The sequence below is a fragment of the Panthera leo genome, chromosome B2 (genome assembly GCF_018350215.1).
Source record: "Panthera leo isolate Ple1 chromosome B2, P.leo_Ple1_pat1.1, whole genome shotgun sequence".
Lineage (NCBI taxonomy): Eukaryota > Metazoa > Chordata > Mammalia > Carnivora > Felidae > Panthera > Panthera leo.
In genome coordinates this window covers 94640163-94652742 of record NC_056683.1, presented here as the reverse complement: position 1 = coordinate 94652742, position 12580 = coordinate 94640163, and the positions used below count along the sequence as shown (strand labels likewise).

The following is a 12580-nucleotide window of genomic DNA, read 5'->3' as shown; positions in this document are numbered from 1 at the left end:
TGGCTCAGTCGGTTAAGCATCTGACTCTTGATTGAGTTCAGCTCAGGTCAGTTCGTGAGATAGAGCCCTGGGTTGGGCTCTGTGCTGAGTATGGAGCCTGCTTGGGATTCTCTCTCTTTCTCTCTCTCTGCCTTCCCCCACTCACACATGTTTTTCTGCTCTCTCAAAAATTAAAAAAAAAACATTAAAAAATAGTAAGATAAAGAAATAAGAAATTAAGTCCCTTGCCCAAGTTCAGTGGGAAAAATTTAAAAAAAAAAAAAAAAAAAAGGAGGAAACCAGGATTTAAAACTAGATCTCTCTGGCATCAGAAGTCAATGATTTTTCTCCTCTATCATGTTTCTTCCAGGGTCTAAGCTCTTATATACAAAGCTAGAAATAATGGAAATAATACTGAAGGAAGAGTATGTATGGGCCTTTTATTTGGGAGGAGCTGGATGGCAATCTGAGATTCTGTGGAAGGTTTAGGCACTTATGGTGACTGACAAACACTAGGTAGATACAATACAGCACCTCCTAATGTAGTTTGTAAACCTTTAAATAACACTACAGCAGGTCAGTTCTGTAAAGTGGAGGTCCCCAGAGGAAGAGTGGAAGAATCCAGTGTAAGGACCGCCAGGAGACAGGACAATGCAGCGCCTGGGGAGAGGGCTCCAGTCAGGGCTGGAAACCAGGACAGTTTCAGAGAAAAAATTTTGAAGTAAAAAAGTGCCCTTAAGACTGATCTCTACAGCTGGGAAAGGAGAACTCAAGACTTACAGGAACAGGTACCAATTAACATTTGGCAGGAAGGCAAAAAAAGCCTCAGGAAAATGCCAAGGATTTCATCAGGATAAACTTGTACAAGAATGTTAAGTTCAAGAGCACCAGATGGCATTTTCTGAGGTACTTGGTATTATAAACAGAGATTTCTGATACAGGCATTTCCTCGGAGACAAGAAAAGTCGTTCGCAGAATTTTATTTGAGGACTGATAAGTGGCACCAAAGGAAGCCACATACACATGACCATTCCTTGTGGAGACGTGAGCCAGACAAGGAAGCCAATTCCCTTCTTCTGCCTGGGTTTGTTTTCTTTGGTTTCCTTAAGGCTTACTGTTCATAGGCAAGCTCAAAATAAAAAAATAAATAAATAAACTTTTGGTATCTTTTAGGAAACACACTTTTCATGTCTCTCTCTGGAAACCATCCTTTTATGAATCTGGAACTCTTTCTGCTATCATTCTATCAATCAGAGAAGAGAAGATTGAGATTTTCTCCTGGTTAACGTGTGGCATAAGCAGGAAGCTTTTGAGGCTCTTTGAGTAATTTGGAAGAAAGCATTAGAGAAATTTATTTCATTCTTGTTAATAAATAGCCAATGTTTTTCAAGATGCTAAAAGTGGGTCATTTGTTTCTCTACTGTGCACACAAAGGTCTCCTGTATTTGTGTCCTTCCACACTCATTTCCTTTGCTCTCCGTCTCTGGGCCCCACCCCCTCACCCTGCTCAAGCCAGGAACATCTTCTTCTGTCTCCTCCTTGCTAACTTCCACCTCTCTGTAGTCTTCCATATGGCTCCATATGCTTCAAATAAAAGCCCATTGTCCATCTGACAAGTCGCTTTTCTCTCTTTCATATTCTTCCTTATGAGTCACATCCCCCCCTGGAAGTCCATCTTCCTTTTGGGTGTCTTTCTTTCTGAACCACTTCAGATCCTGAAATGATGAAGAGAATCATAACAATACCATATTTTCCTGACTTCTTTGTCACGTAAACACTCTCCGAAAACTTCCTTTCAGAGATTTTCCAGCCTTTTCCTTTTATGATGTCCTTTGCGGGACCGTTAGAAGTCCAAGAGGCAGTGATGCTCTGGGATTTTGCTTAGATTCTTGAATGTCACTTAGATTATGAGTGCAGTAGCAGTAAGAGAAGAAATGGAGAGGATATTTGATGAACAAAAGTACATTTATTTATAAAATGCATTGAAAAGTCCAAAGGAGCCCATCATATTTCAGAATACACATGCAGTGAGAAAGATCTAGACGAGAGCTGTCTTCCACTGAGGGGAGACCCGCATAGACTAGAACTCCAAGGAGAGGAGACAGAAGTAAGACAGATGTAGGTTTGAATCTCAGTTTCACCACTTAATAACAAGTTGACCTCTGAAAGCCTCGGGCTCCTCTTCTGTAAAATGGGAATCATAATCTGACTCGTGAGGTTTAAGTTAAGATAATGCATGTGAGCTGCTCAGCATGCGGCTTGCTCTAAGGTGAATGTTCAAATAAAGAGGACTAAGATTATTAGATACCAAAAGGGGCATCTTGAGGGTATGTAGATGTTTGGGAAGGCAGACAGCAGCACACAATCTAACACAAAGTAGCAGGCATTAGAAACAGAGTGGTTCTCCACTCTCTAGGAAGCCAAGAACCCAGCTCAGAGAAGCTGCAAGAATAGTGCAGCCCTGAGTCAGGGACTACAGAAGGGGGCCTGCTCACAGAAGGCAGAAGCCCATACATTGGAACAAGAAGTGAAGATCTGGCAGGACAACCTAACCGATGCATCGGTGCTGAGTTTCCTTGAAGCTCCCTGGGTCCCTCCTGCTTCCGCCTAGGCTTGATCTCAAGACTGGAGTGGGCTGGTGGGGCCCAGGAGTCAACTGACCAGGGACCTTTCCTTAAAAGTCTGACAGACTCTGCTTCTTTTCCTCACGTGGCAAATGCACAAATATAAAATTATGGGAAAATGAATCACTGAGAGAAGGCAGTTTGAATTTTGTCCAAGACAGATGTGTTTGAAAAGACTCTTTCCTCAGAGGGAAGTTCTTAGGTTTCAATATTTCATTCTACCCAACAAGTTCCAGAACTTTCTCTCCTTTATCTTTGTTGCCTGCCTGAGTAATTGTTCTGCAAATCCTCCTGCTGGATCTGTCTGCTGGTCACTCCCGCCCCAAAAGAGTTTTAGGATGCTCTTTATATTTCATTCATTAACATTCTTTCTGATTCAGAAGCGTACAGATGACAAACCAATATAATTTAAGTGTTCCCTTGAGTGTATTATTAGTAAGGTGACAGAGAAGCACTATGTTTTAAAAATACACATATTTAGGGACGCCTGGGTGGCTCAGTCAGTTAAGTGTCCAGTTTAGGCTCAGGTCATGATCTCACAGTTTGTGGATTCGAACCCCACATCAGGCTCTGTGCTGACAGCTCAGAGCCTGGAGCCTGCTTTGGATTCTGTGTCGCCCACCCCCCTCACCACCGCTCTGCTCCTCCCCTGCTCACACTATGCTCTACCTCTCTCTCAAAAATAAATAAACACTAAAAAAACTTTTAAATAAAAATACATGTATTTAGTATACCAGGTTTTTAAGAGCTTAGCTTTGGTGACAAATAGATGAATACCAAATCTTATGTGTTTATTTTTCTTTTTATGTTGATATGTGTGTAGGTAAAACGAAAGAACATTTCATTGAACTATGACACTCTATGACATTGAACTATGTACACTGACTTGTGGAGGCTCAGTTAAAATAAGCTCCTGGGTGGCTCAGTCGGTTAGGTGTCTGACTTCAGCTTAGGTCATGATCTGACATTTCGTGAGTTTGAGCTGCGCATTGGACTCTGTGCTAACACCTCAGAGCCTGGAGCCTGCTTTGGATTCTGTGTCTCCCTTTCTCTCTGCCCCTCCCCCACTCCCACTCTGTCTCTGTCTCTGTCTCTCTCTCTCAAAACAAAAAAAATATAAACATTAAGAAAATGACATGTTTTAGAGAGGATTTCTTTTGTTATATAGATGTTATGATAGACTATAACATTAGACTACAGGCATTAGACTATTTAGATCTATGTGTATCAATGTATTAGACTATAAAGGAGTACTTTCTGAAACCTACATAAGTTTTCTTTTCCTGAGTGTTCTGAATCTTGCAGCAAGGCACCTAATCTGTTGGTGGTTGTAACTGGTGTTTTATAATCCCCCACAAGTATTTCCTGCCAGGCTTTCCCAATATACATTGGTCACTCAATAAATACTATGAACAGACTGACAAAATCTGAACTATACATCCACAATGATTTACTTTTTATTTTGTACTTACTAGCAACATTTGAGGAAATGTCTAATTAACTTTCCCCTGTGAAGGAGAAATAGCTGTAACTTGTAAATCAGGGAAAACCCTGGAAAATCCATGAAGTGGGCAGGGGCTAGATAGGAGGGAGAAGGGGTTAGCGATTATGCTGGGCAAAGAGGCTTCGGTGTTTCTCCCCACCCGTGCTTAGTGAGTTGTCTGGGCACTCTACAGCTATCATCTATAGCCGTAGAGTAGAAAGTTTGTTTTCAGGAAGTGGCTAGTGGAATTTCCCAACTGCAGACAGATAATCTAGTAGCTGGGGCAAGTGGAGAGTTGCTAATCACCTCTGGGTTATGACAGAGAGTGTCCATAAGTCTTCAGAAGGGGCACACCATCGTAAGGGATTCACTTCCCTGAACAAGATTAGAGGAAGCCCAGTAATACTTCCAAAAGAAACAATTTTTAAACCCCCACAGCCCTTAGGTGCTGGAATAAAAAGAGAAAGAAACGACCTCAAACTAAAAGAGTATAATTCAAAAACTGGTCAATGGTCCTGTAAGTACAGAGAACAAATTGATGGTTGCCAGAAGGAAGGGGGTTGGGAGCATGGGCAAAATGGGTGAAGGGGGGTGGGAGATCCAGGCTTCTGGTTATGAAACAAGTAAGTCACAGGAATAAAAGGCACAGCACAGAGGATATAGTCACTGATAATGTAACAGTGTTGTGTGGTAACAGATGGCACCTACACTTGTGGTGAGCACAGCACAACTTGTGGAAAAGTTGAATCATGATGTTGTACACCTGAAACTCGGGTAATATTGTGTGTCAACTCTACTCAAATTTAAAAATTAAAAAACAAACAGGTCAATGGTGTCTGCAATAATGGAAGGAAGAGATCGCTCCTTCTGGTATATCTTTACTGCTGTCTTTTTTTGTCTCTCGTTTTCACACTTTATAGTGAAAGTGAGCGAATTTTATGCCCTTGGCACACTTTATTTGTTGAGTGGGAAGTAAAACAGTCAGGCTCTAAGTCCTTTTTCTGTTTCACTTACTTGGAGAAGGGGCTTTATTTGGAGAACCTGCTGCTGGTGCTCAGGGCCCCCAGTGTGCACTACATTATGTGGGAGAGATTTCCAGGGCCTCTGCACAAAGTGCCAGCACCGTACCTCTGGAACGCCTAGGGGGGTGCCCTCTCAATGGAAGAAAGCCCTGACTGTATGGGCAGGGAGAGGTATTTAAAATACCAAAATGCTGAAGAAGACAAAACTCAATGATGTACTTTCTCAAGGAGTGAAGAAAAATAAAATGGAAAAAAAATTCTTTTTCTCCTCTAAATGAAACCATAATTAAAACTGTTTGGGAGGCATCGAGGTTTCATTCCACTGCCCTTATTCCAAATCTATATCATTTGTACAAGTCAAGGTCATCCATAGGTAAAGATTTGCAAAGAGATGTGTTCAGATCCCACTGCCAGATAAAATTCTACACAGACACCTAAATCCGTGTGTTTGGAATCTAAATGGTGATGAAATGCAGAGATCTTTGAATATGGATTTCTAAATCTTAAGTGTATCAGGTCCTCCAAAAATTTCCTCCTAGGCTAATGGTCTCCGTGGACCTTATTCTGCCCTTGACATAGAACTTTCATCTCACCCTTTCCCTCCCATGGAAATGAACCCATCAAAGGAGGCATTATTTTATTTGAGAACAGAAGTCTAAAATAAGGCTCTCTTGGGGAACTCATCTGTGTGGATAAGAAGCCTCCTAGAATCCTGGTCCTTGTTGCCTTTGGCTCTAAATCTCCTATCTTGCATTTTCTGGCAGACTTTCTGACTGTCCCTTTTGACAACAGTGAGGTCAGGCCAGGATATATTTATTTAGGTGAAACTGCTCATTTTCTCCACCAAGTGGCCCAAAGTAATTTACTATTTGCTCCTGAGTTTACTTTGTTCCTTTTTCTATTCTTTCTTCTGTCTTCTCTTATCCCTTATCCCTTAACTTGTATTCTTGATACCCCAGGCTTCCCGTGTTTCCCTTTAACCCGCCCCACCCCATTCCATACCATCATTTTGTCTGTATAAATGTAACTCAGTAATATAAATATAAAAATGATATAAATCTACCTCAATGACAATAAACCACTTAAGCCTTCTCTTGCGTCCTCCCCATGAGACAACTGAACTGAAGACCATCGTGGGGTTTGCTTGGAATCCCAAACCTACCCACTTCAAAATGTTAATATTTGCTTGGACAGTAGATTGAGAGGCAAATGATCACTCTGTAGCTGAGATGATTATTTCCCACTCTTTGAGGAGAGTAAATATATCTACTCTTTAAAATCTCCAGCTCCCTGACCACACGGCACACTAGCATCTTATAAGGTATGTAAGAACCACCCCGCCCATATCATCAATATTCATCAAGGTTTATACCATATAGAAAATCCTTAATGTCTTCCAAGTTAAACTGAAGAAGACTGGGCTTATTTGATCAGCATCTACTACTCCAATCTGTCCATTCAAGTTGTGCTATTATTATATATGCTGAGTGAGGGGCTTTGTCGTATCTTCTGTCTCTTTAGCGATGCATTCTATCTCACACGAGCATAACGCTTTTGCTTCAATTATGACCCTTGATTTTAAACTTTCTATTCCCTGGAGGAATAATTTGGCACATCTTGGCCAGTCTTATAAGAATTCACAGATGCCGCTTTGAATAAAACAGTTCATAATGGCTTAAAAGAGGCTTTCGACTCTTAACTTTCATCTCAACATGAGGTGGGTGGTGGGGGAGGGAGGAAGTGGATCAATGGCCAAAATCAAGTTTTGATCCCAGCTCTAACCCAAGCCCCACCCACCATCTAAACACCATCCAAAGCAAGATCATTTGTCAGCACTTCATTCATGAGCATCGTAATTAAGATGCCACCGTTCACTTCTGGTATCAAAGGTTTGTTTCGGTGGAAATAATTTATACAACATCTCCTCTGTGAAGAATCAGGCAGGTCCATTTGGAATCTAGACTTTGAACACTGTGGTCTGAACACAGTCCTGCGCTGCAGAGCGGAAAGTGTGGTGCGGCCCCCGCTGGAATGGGAGCTACAGATGTCACACAGAACCCAGTGAAATGGAGAACTTGAGCTCAAGTTAGGAAAGAAAGTGAAGAGGAATGTTTTCCCTTCTGACATATCTCTAACAACTGTGTCTAACCTGAAAATGTGGCTCCAATCCTTTTCAGAACTATTATTTTCTTTACAGCAAAGTTCTAAAAACTTAGTTTCTTTTGATTTTTCCCCCCCGGCAGGAAAATGACACATTTGGGGCCAAGGCATTAAAGCATGGTCTCTTGGGAGAAGGGGGAGGGCTATTGCTTTCCAGCCCACAAACAGTTGCAGGTGCAAAAAATGTGCACACGAAAAGGGAGGTCTGGTAGAGGCCTCTTTTAAACTGCGGCCTTTTAAGTTCAATAAATCTCTTTGCTCTTCCCTTTGTGAGCCGTGTGCTTCCCTCCCACGCTCAAATGCACATCCCGATCCTCAATGTGGCCTCCAGAAGGAATCTTCATGTTTGTTGTGAAGTTTTCCGTAATTACATAATCAGTGAAGTCTGTGAGTTCGTGTTGAGGAGGCTGAAAAATGCAAGCCTGAGGATTACAGTAACATAATTAGATGGCTTCCTGGAAAAGCCAAGTGATTTTTCCCCTGGGCCAGACTCTGATTGGCTGCCCCCGGAGGCCTTCCTCTTGCCCAGTGAATCACAGCTCGATGGACATTTCTGCCAGCCAACCGCCCCAAGGTGTTGCACGGTGTTTGTGTGTGTTGTGGGTGAACTCTGCATACACACTGTGCGTCGACTTGATTAAGAAGACAGGAGCCACAAAACCAGAAGGCTGTGGTTTCTTGAATGCCTTTGTGTCTGTGTGGTGACAGGGCCAGTGCTTAGCTTGTCTGGGCCGCAGTACCTTGACTCATCCGGCAGTGTCTAGAAGCCTTGATTCCTTGCCTTGGGGTTTTAGGGACAGGAAGAAAGAGAAGAAAGGAAAGATCACAGCTGAGTTTTGGATGTGTACTAGAATTTGGTACCTGATATGCATCATTTCTTGTGATTTTTCCCAAGTCAGCTGGATATTGACGATTATATGTTAAAAACCAAAGAGCCAGAAATAACCTTTTATTTATCTGCCATGTTGATTCCTTAGAATCCACTTTCCCAGGACTCAGCAATCCTCTGAAATGATTCTTCATGGGCTCTCTAAATTCTCACTCCCTCTCTTTCGCCGGTGTTCAGTTTTGTGTGTGTTTTCTCCTTCAGGTTAGTCATGGCACACACAAAGACTCTAGGAATTTTTTAAAAGCAGAGGCAAAGGTGTGACAGCAGCTGATTGTGTTCTAAATGAAAATAATTGCGTCATATAGAAAAAAACTTTACGTAGCTACCTTGTTATTTAGCTGGTTTCCATAGAGCTTCCGTAGAAACCACCAACTGCCCCTTAGAGGTCCAAGCCAAGGGAATAGCTATAAAATAAGAAAAGATGGCTGTGAGGGAAATCTCTCCCTTTATTTTGTTCAGTAATAAAGAGCTAAAACCTCAGATTCTGTAAGTGATGCCAGAATTTAGCATTTTATTTTATTTTTTAAGTTTATTTACTTTGAGAGAGAGAACGCACATGCGTAAGTGGGGCAGAGGCAGAGAGATTGGGAGAGAGAGACAATCCCAAGCAGGGTCTGCACGATCAGCACAGAGCCCGATGTGGGGCTCAAAATCATAAACCTCGAGATCATGACCTGAGCTCAAAGAGCTGGACGCTTAACCAACTGAGCCATGCAGGCACCCCTCCATTTCATTTGGAAGAACACAAATGGGAAGAAAGGTAGATCCCAAGTGGAAACAGTTCAAAAGCATGAGAACTGGTTCAACTGCCCGTTATCATGCTCAGCAAGCACAAAAGCTTCTGCAGCAGACACTTGATTAGAATTTGGATTCTCAAGTAAGAATTTCCTGGAGGTTCTTCTTCATTCTGTTGCTCTCACAGAATCTCTTGCCCTGCTCTCTGAATCCCTTATCTCTGCAGCCATCAACATGCTCATTCATTCTGTTCAGTTTGCTGTCAGTTATTCTAACTTCATAAATTTATATAAGAAGCATACTCTCTGTTTTTCTACATTCCCCATGAGTTTATATAACATAAATTTGTTTCTTAAATATTTGAAAGAATCTCTTGGAAGGTAAAATGAACCCTGTGTCTTTTTGAGAGATAACTCTTTGGTAACACATTTTGTTTTTTGAAAACAGCTCTTCTGGACTCTGTCTTTACCAAATTTGAGCTCCAAAGAAAAGCAGTTAATGATATCTGTATACTAATGTTTGCTTCTTTGTTTTATAAAATGAAAGATGATAACAAAAATTAAATTTTAAGTATTTCAAAATTGGGGCACCTGGGAGGCTTAGTCGGCTAAGCAAACGACTTGGGCTCAGGTTATGATCTCGCAGTTTGTGAGTTCCAGCCCTGCTTCGGGCTCTGTGCTGACAGCTCGGAGCCTGGAGCCTGCTTCCAATTCTGCGTCCCTCCCCACTCTCTCTGTCCCTCCATTTGTACTCTGTCTCTCTCTGTGTGTCTCTCAAAAATTAATAAGCATTAAAAAAAATTAATAAGCATTAAAAATTTTTTTTTCCTTAAAGTATTTCAAAATGATTATGGTAGTTCTCTTATTAATCAAATGTATGATAAAAGAAACAAAAACTTGACAAGTCAAATGAGAAGTTTGGCAAAATGTTACTTTAAACATGATTCAGGTTAGAAAGAGGTATACTCATGCTTATGCACAAAGATTAGTATGATAACTGTCAACAGAATAATGAGAGGAAAAAAAGACTTCTTTCCTGTAGGTTTAAATGTCCTTGTCAAATGGTAACATTTATAACAGACATTATGCGTTAAATTAATGATTTTTCAATGTTCTCGTTATCCATAATACATCCTTATTCGCAGGATAATTAGTGACTAAATCCCTATAAAATTGATTATGTATAAAACCTCAATAGAAGAGAAAACCTCCATTCTCATATTGCTATATAATATTGTATTAATATAATAAAAATTATTAATATAAAAATAAACCAGGACAATTTAGTCTTATTTTATCTAACTGTTCAACACAGTTATCTATGGCTGTGTAATAAGTTATCCCAAAACTTTATGGCTTAGAGCAACAAACATTTATCTTATAGTTTCTATGGTTCAGGAATCTGGGCATGGCTTAGCTGGATATCTGTGGCTCACGGTCTCTTACAAGCGTCAGTCCAGATGTTGGTTGAAGCTCAACTGGGGGAGGATCCCCTCTGAGTTCACTCATTGGCAGGATTCAACTCCTTATGGACTACTGGACTGAGTACTTAGGTACTTGGTGGCTCTTGTTTGGAGATACCATTTTCTCATATAAGTGGGCCTCTCTATTGGGCAGCTTACAAGATGGCAGTTATTTTCCTCAGAATATGCCAGTAAGATGGTGAAAAGGGCAAGCAACATAGAAGCCATGTGCTTTTTGTATTCTAATCTTAGAAATGATAGCCTGTCTCTTTTGTTATATTTTACCACTTAGAAACAAGTTACTGGATACAGTCTGCACTTGAATGGAGGGGATTACATAATGGCACAAATATCAGGAGGCAGGGATCATTAGGGGCCATATTAGAAGCCAACTACCAACTTATCATCCACAGAGTTCTTTGTTTCTTTTTTTCAATTACTTAAAGGCCCCAGAGATAATCAGAAATTTATTCTTCTGGAAGAAATAGTAAAAGATTTCAGTAAAAGGCAGTATTTCAGATTTCTACTGGTTCAAGGTTCTAAATTGTTAGTAGATACTCCTCTCCAGTGGTTATGGTATTTCCAAAACCATTGCTCTTGACAATTAGCAGATGTTGGAGTAATCCTAGAGACATTGGCAGAGATAAACCATCCATATCCAAATTAAATGAAAGTCCACTTGACATTAGCTATCATATCAATGATCTAATAAGTATAGTTACCTGTTACATTAGTTATCTATTGCTGTCTAACAAATTGTCCGAAACTCAATGGTTTACTTATTTTTTCCCAAACTTAATGGTTTAAAACAAACAAATACTTGTTTTCTTACACAGAGTTCCTTTTTTACATTTAAATCCAAGTTAGTTAACATACGGTGTAATAATGGTTTCAGGAGTAGAATTTATTGATTCATCATTACATATATCATCCAGTGTTCATCCCAACAAGTGCCCTCATTAATGCCCATCACCCATTTAGCCCACCCCCCTCCTCTCCAGCAACCCTCAGTTTGTTCTCCGTATTTAATAGTCTCTTATGGTTTGCCTCCCTCTCTTACACAGAGTTCTGTGGGTCAGGAATTTGGGAGTGGCTTAGCTAGGCTATTGGTGTTGGTGTTTCTCTGAAGGATGCAGTTATCTAAAGGCTTGACTGGAGCTGGAGGATCCACTTCCAAGGTGGCCACTCATATGGCTGGCAAGTTATTGCTGGTTCTTGCTAGAAGGCCTCTGTTCCTCACCATACGGGCCTCCACAGGGCTGCTTGAGTATCTTCAAGACATGGCAGCTGGCTTCCCCCAGAGAGAAAAAGAAATCCAAGTTGATTATGAGACATATGAAACATACTTTACATTTTTATTATGATTCTTGTCTTAGTGTTTGTCCATGTTGCAGACACAAATATGTGATCTTCAGAGTATTAAATTTTACTATACAGGAACTACCATGCCAAATGATTCAACAAATTTTCATCCCCCTGAAGGACAAGAAGCCGTGTTGCTCCTAAAAGTAAAAAAACAAACGAACAAAAAAAACTTCCATAAAACTGTGATATTTGATCACCAACCATCAAATTGCAATGCAAATTCATTGGACCTATCCCTGTCTCCTGCCGTATGAATCTCTCAGATGTACCATGAGAGTGTCAATACACAAACAGTAGAGGAATGGCAAATCAATACTTTGGGATGGCTTTAAGAGAATGACTACATATATAATCAAATAACCAAAATGTCTTGGGAGATCTTATCCATAAGACGAAATAAGACCAATACCAAAGGGCGCAACAAATATTTGGAGCTCACATTGGTGGTGAGACACGTAGATTGGCTTTGAACCAGTGGAGACTCGAGACCAAAGTGTGGTTATCAGTAAGAGTGTGTCTCTAGAGCAGCAAGGGTTCCTGATCATCTGTTTGTGAAAACTCTGTCTGGAGACTACCAGGAACATGCCTGTAGTAAAAGAAAAAAAAATAGGTTGATTTAGCCTACTGGAACAGGAGACAATACAAAGCAGAGGAACTGTGGATTGGGTCAAAAGAGGAGGAGCTTAGGGTACAGTACTTATAGGACCTGGGGGCTGGAATTAGTCTTAAGATGGTCTTGGCATGGATTGTTCTGAATTTGTAAACCAGGCAAGTTACTGAAATAGTCAGTGGTCTCATTTTTAGAACATATGACCTTTGCAGACTTACTGATACCTCATTCTATCAATGGTCCTATCTTGG

At 40.7% G+C, this 12580-nt stretch overlaps 1 long non-coding RNA gene across 1 annotated transcript; it reads right to left on the bottom strand.

Moving 5' to 3' along the window:
* Window positions 1-8202: 8202 nt before the first annotated feature.
* On the bottom strand, window positions 8203-8966 carry LOC122219124. Its single transcript, XR_006202269.1, has 3 exons — window positions 8832-8966; window positions 8484-8561; window positions 8203-8383 (listed from the first exon to the last, which is right to left on the bottom strand). It is a non-coding gene; the product is annotated as an uncharacterized LOC122219124 (long non-coding RNA).
* Window positions 8967-12580: the final 3614 nt, after the last annotated feature.